This window comes from Ptychodera flava, chromosome 9 (assembly GCF_041260155.1).
Source record: "Ptychodera flava strain L36383 chromosome 9, AS_Pfla_20210202, whole genome shotgun sequence".
Taxonomy (NCBI): Eukaryota; Metazoa; Hemichordata; class Enteropneusta; family Ptychoderidae; genus Ptychodera; species Ptychodera flava.
The window spans coordinates 5,894,074-5,900,073 of record NC_091936.1 but is presented as its reverse complement, the minus strand read 5'-3'; positions in this window follow the sequence as shown (position 1 = coordinate 5,900,073).

The following is a 6,000-nucleotide window of genomic DNA, read 5'->3' as shown; positions in this document are numbered from 1 at the left end:
AGAGAGATATTGTATTTATCTACCAGCTTGCGATACCTGCCAAAAAAGCGTTTGAATGTAGAGACAAGTCTTGCTCTGGTGTAACCTTGATTTAACAGTTTGAAAGAGAGATGGCCATGTCTCTCTACAAAATCACCATATGAACTGCATGCTCTTGCATATCGTACAAGCTGGGAAATGTATACCCCATAAGCTGGTGAGAGTGGAATATTACTGATGAGGTGTGGAAAATTAATTATACTAAAGTTGAAATCATCTCTCTTGTCATATAGCCTAGTAGAAAGGTGACCATTGGAGTCAAATTCAAGTAAAATGTCCAGATATGAAGCAGAAGAGGCCGTTTCCGTACTTTCTTTAATCTCCAATTCTGGAGGATAAATCATAGCGAGATATTTACTGAATTCAGAGTTATTCAATGAAATAACATCGTCTATGTATCTAAATGTTAGGTTGAAAGTACGAGCTACAGAGACCTTTTTCTGCTTGATAAGGTTCTGGATAAATTCTGCCTCGTATGAGAACAGAAATAAGTCGGCAAGTAAGGGAGCACAGTTAGTGCCCATGGGAATTCCTATACACTGTTGGAAAATGTGTCCTCCAAATTCAACAAATATGTTGTCAATGAGGAAATCAAGCATACTGATAATGTCTTTCTCCGTATAAAACACTTTAGCATTAGTTGTATTTTTAACAAAATATGTAGAATTATACCCTAATACCACATATTTGTAACGGCGTGAACCGTTTTTGTAGAAAAATGCTTGGTTGATGATGTTTTTCAAGCGTTCTTTCAATTTATCATGTGGTATTGTGGTATACAATGTGGAAAAATCGAAAGTTTTAATAGATGTTATTTTTGAAGCAGATCTTGATTTCAAATTTTCCAAGAGTTCCTTCGAATTTTTTAATATCCACATTTGATTTATACCACTCCGAGAAAAGACAACATCACAGTATGCTTGAAGTCCCCGTTTAACAGTACAAAGAACAGAAGTCAGTATCTTCGATAACTCTGTTGTTGAACATTTGAAGATCCTGCGATAAACCTAGCTTTGTAAGGCTTTTGCGGAGCTTTGGTATCCAGTATAAGCTTGGCAACTTATTATGGTCATCCTTTGTTGTAATATTAAAATTATCCATGAATGACTTATGGTTTGCCAAAATTTCAGATTTGCTGAACATTGATTGTCTGTAAGTGAAGTTGGTTGAGGTCTTACTTACACCAAGTTCGTCTATAAGACATTCAAATAATACTTCTTACAGACAAATACAATGTTATTGGCAGCTTTATCAGCAGGGACGACAACATATTTGTCATGGATATCATTCAAACACTTAACAGCATCAGGATCTTTAAATACAGAATAGGGTCTTCTGCAAACATGTGATCTTAGTCGACCAATACGGCCACGCACTATTTCCTCACAGATTTGACCCATTCTGACAGTGTGTCCAACTCTACATCCTCCCTTTTAGCCCATTTCCTGGCATAATCTTCAACTGAGTCCATAATGATCTTAAAATTATGGTTCCATCTGATCCTGCGAGGTTCTCTGAACTTGGGTCCACAAGATAATATCTTACGAAGGTGGTGATGTTCAACCAAGTTCAGATCACCAGTGATGACATGGCCAACTGGAGTATATTTGAAGGGAGATGTAGAGCAGTCACAGGATGCTGGTGTTTGAAGGAATTCATCAATTTTTAAGTGCCGCAATGCCTTATTGTAATTGAATATTTTATTGGAGATTGTCTTGGTGTATTGATATGACAGAATAGGTACAGACTGGTTCTTAAAGTATACAGGTATAGTTGATGTAACCTTTTTGTTGTGTAGTATATTGCTGATATTAATGGCATCAATTCCTTTGTTAGTAAATGGAAGATGTATGAAATGACGATGATCATCAGTCATAGGTTCAGCACGAACAGGCTTGTATAGTCTGTATAGTGCAATGTCAGCAATAATACTAACCAGTCTGTACGGTTGTTTGTTCGGATCTGTCAAAGACAATCCCAATGCATAGACATGCAACCTTCTCAAGTCCTTGATGGAAAGAGCAAATAATGAAGTACGAATGTGATGGAGACCTAAAGGCCTCTGCAATAAAAGAAGCAGTTCATGAAATTTGTCATGGCAATTGGATGTAGCTGATGTATCCAATTTAGGCCGATGGTAACGCCTATGTCCATGACTACGTCTTCTACGGACAGAAGACTCAAATAGGCCCATCACATTCACTTCTGAACAACCAGGACTTGAGAGATTACCTATATATCTTTGATGTTGTCATTACAACCATAAGGCATAGCGGTACCTAACTGTCTAATCCAGTGGTATTCTCTCTGTCTACGGAATGGTGAACTAAGTGTGGGGCTGTTGGTTGGATGGTATATTTTTTCAAGAATACGGACACGCATAGACAAAGTGGAGTGATCGTCCTGGTTAAAATGCTTATAAAGTTGCACATCCAAAGATCGATTCACTCCACTGCGATGTCCGTTCATTCTAGATCGTAAGCTGTTTCCTGTTTCACCAACATAAATGAGCCCGCACAATGAACACTCAATTCCATAGATTACGTTTTTTGTTGTGCAATTCAGAGGTTCCAGACATTTGGTAGAATAGGTCTTACCTGTCAAACTACTACTGAACTGTTCTGTAGTGATGAGCATACTACAGGTTTTGCAGTTTTTAATACCACACTTTGTGATAGAACCTGTATAATCACAAGCTGGAGATGACTTTAAACAGTCCGTCAGTAGCAATTTGCATGGTTTAATTGTCTGGTAGCTTTCTCCATTTCTGTGATAAATATTGCCCTCTGATTGCACGTATGATGTCTTAGTAACATCCCGAAGGATAATCCGAGGGACACACGGATTTTGAGCTACTGTGCCCCGTGTAGCTGGTCGGGACCTTGTTAACCCGGGCGACGTCCCAGCCGGTATGAATATATCTCTTATACAGTCCTTCATTATCATGTACAAGTACCAGGTGGATGATGCCCTCGGGGACAATATGTCCACCAGCAGGAGCATCGACCTGGTCGTAGTAAAATAATCGCAATCATACCAATCCATAATCCAATAACACTAGGTCAAAATTTGTAAGACAATAGTTGTAAACATAGACACAAAACAGCACAGAACAGACAGTAAATAGACGGTACAAACAAAGTCAAATTTATGAAAGAAAGATATATGGACCTCTGGCCAAAAGACCAAGAAGTGATGTCAGGTGTTTCGAAAATAGTAAGCGCATCCTGCTCCACATGTGGCACCCGCCATATATCAATCTGTAAGTCAGATAGGTAGTGGTCACTAACTAAGGCCCAATGTCACCGATGCCATCAGTGATCATTTGTCGAAGAGAGATATTGTATTTATCTACCAGCTTGCGATACCTGCCAAAAAAGCGTTTGAATGTAGAGACAAGTCTTGCTCTGGTGTAACCTTGATTTAACAGTTTGAAAGAGAGATGGCCATGTCTCTCTACAAAATCACCATATGAACTGCATGCTCTTGCATATCGTACAAGCTGGGAAATGTATACCCCATAAGCTGGTGAGAGTGGAATATTACTGATGAGGTGTGGAAAATTAATTATACTAAAGTTGAAATCATCTCTCTTGTCATATAGCCTAGTAGAAAGGTGACCATTGGAGTCAAATTCAAGTAAAATGTCCAGATATGAAGCAGAAGAGGCCGTTTCCGTAGTTTCTTTAATCTCCAATTCTGGAGGATAAATCATAGCGAGATATTTACTGAATTCAGAGTTATTCAATGAAATAACATCGTCTATGTATCTAAATGTTAGGTTGAAAGTACGAGCTACAGAGACCTTTTTCTGCTTGATAAGGTTCTGGATAAATTCTGCCTCGTATGAGAACAGAAATAAGTCGGCAAGTAAGGGAGCACAGTTAGTGCCCATGGGAATTCCTATACACTGTTGGAAAATGTGTCCTCCAAATTCAACAAATATGTTGTCAATGAGGAAATCAAGCATACTGATAATGTCTTTCTCCGTATAAAACACTTTAGCATTAGTTGTATTTTTAACAAAATATGTAGAATTATACCCTAATACCACATATTTGTAACGGCGTGAACCGTTTTTGTAGAAAAATGCTTGGTTGATGATGTTTTTCAAGCGTTCTTTCAATTTATCATGTGGTATTGTGGTATACAATGTGGAAAAATCGAAAGTTTTAATAGATGTTATTTTTGAAACAGATCTTGATTTCAAATTTTCCAAGAGTTCCTTCGAATTTTTTAATATCCACATTTGATTTATACCACTCCGAGAAAAGACAACATCACAGTATGATTGGAGTCCCCGTTTAACAGTACAAAGAACAGAAGTCAGTATCTTCGATAACTCTGTTGTTGAACATTTTGAAGATCCTGCGATAAACCTAGCTTTGTAAGGTGTTTTGTGGAGCTTTGGTATCCAGTATAAGCTAGGATAGTAAGATTGTGCCATCATCAAAGGCCAAGTACCTATCATTAACTTTTTAAAGCACAGTGAAGCTTTAATCAGCCTGAAGGGTACTTGTTGTGTCCCTTCACAATGAACATGTCATTACTGCAAAGAAATGCAGTTCACTATATTTGTTGGTTGACTCAAGGGCATATACATTGTATCCTTTCCAAATCTCTTCATTTTCAAACAACTCTGAATTATCAGAGAGTGGTCCACTATTGATATAAAGCAGTAATTTCTGCTGGTCAAAATTGAATCTGATTTGTCTTTATTTTTACTACTCAACTTCTCTACAACTAAATAGCCCTCTAAAGCATCTTGTTCTAATAATGGGAAACTAAATTTAAGTCTTTAGTAGAATTGTTTGTCAAGGTAAACAAACAAAATAACTACTTATATTTCTCCTGCAATCAAAATTTGTCTGAAATGAATTTATACAAGTAATTCATAATTTTTAGAGTCTGATAAAATACATTCACTTAGCAAATTTTTTAGTCCTGTTTTAGTTTTGTTGTCATGATGGGGTTTGTATCCCTATAGACCCCACAGCCGCCTGACCTTTCAACCCACAGAGTACTGGTACTTTCTAGCTGCAATAACGGCCCTTTGGCTGGTACAATTGTTGCTGCTATAGTACCAGTTCTTTTATGAGGCAGACATGCAGTTTCAACTGCAACAAGGGGAGGCCTCATCCAGGCCATGATACCAAGCCTCAAAAAGTCTTGTAATGAAATTAACATTTTTAGAGACGTGGAGATTCAGTTGAATTTTGTTCTCAAAATATAATAGAACTTGTAGGCCTAAACTATCTTCGAAATCAAGTATAACTTCACAGAAGGTACATGTTGTGTAAGGTCATCTGGCTTTTGCTCCGTACACAAAATTAGTGCCCTTTACCTCGCTCATACAACACCAAGAAATAATTTACAACTTGCCAAAGGCATATTGATATTTCAAAAGTAGTTCAGAAGTTTAAATGGGAAACTGTTTAGGAAAACTTATTTATTTTGCAAAAAATAATGAATTCTTTGCTTGTGCATGCAGTAAGTATATTATTCCCTAATATTGTTTTTTGTTCAGTTTGGAAAATACTTGTGCTAAAATTAAACGTGTCACCACTCGTCTTCGACTCGTGGTGACACGGTCATTACATCACTCATATTTTCTTTCGCCAAATGAAGGAAAATATGAGGGAATAGTATCTAATTATCACACAATGATGAGCATTTACTCTGCATTTACATTTATCTTTGACACTCATGCTTGGAACATTCTTTTCTGATTTCTTATAGAACAGCATACCATACCTTCACCACTTTCATCATCTACAATTTTCAAAAGGAAGAAGGAACATTATTTTTTGATGGAAATCATAAGATTAAATGGCATCATTTTGATTGCTCAATTCACTGCATAGTACTTTTGATTTGTATCTCTTTTCATTTCGAAGTCTATGCTTCAACTTTGTTTTGCATCCCCAAATTGTCTACATTCAGAGAGTAACTCTAGGTGGG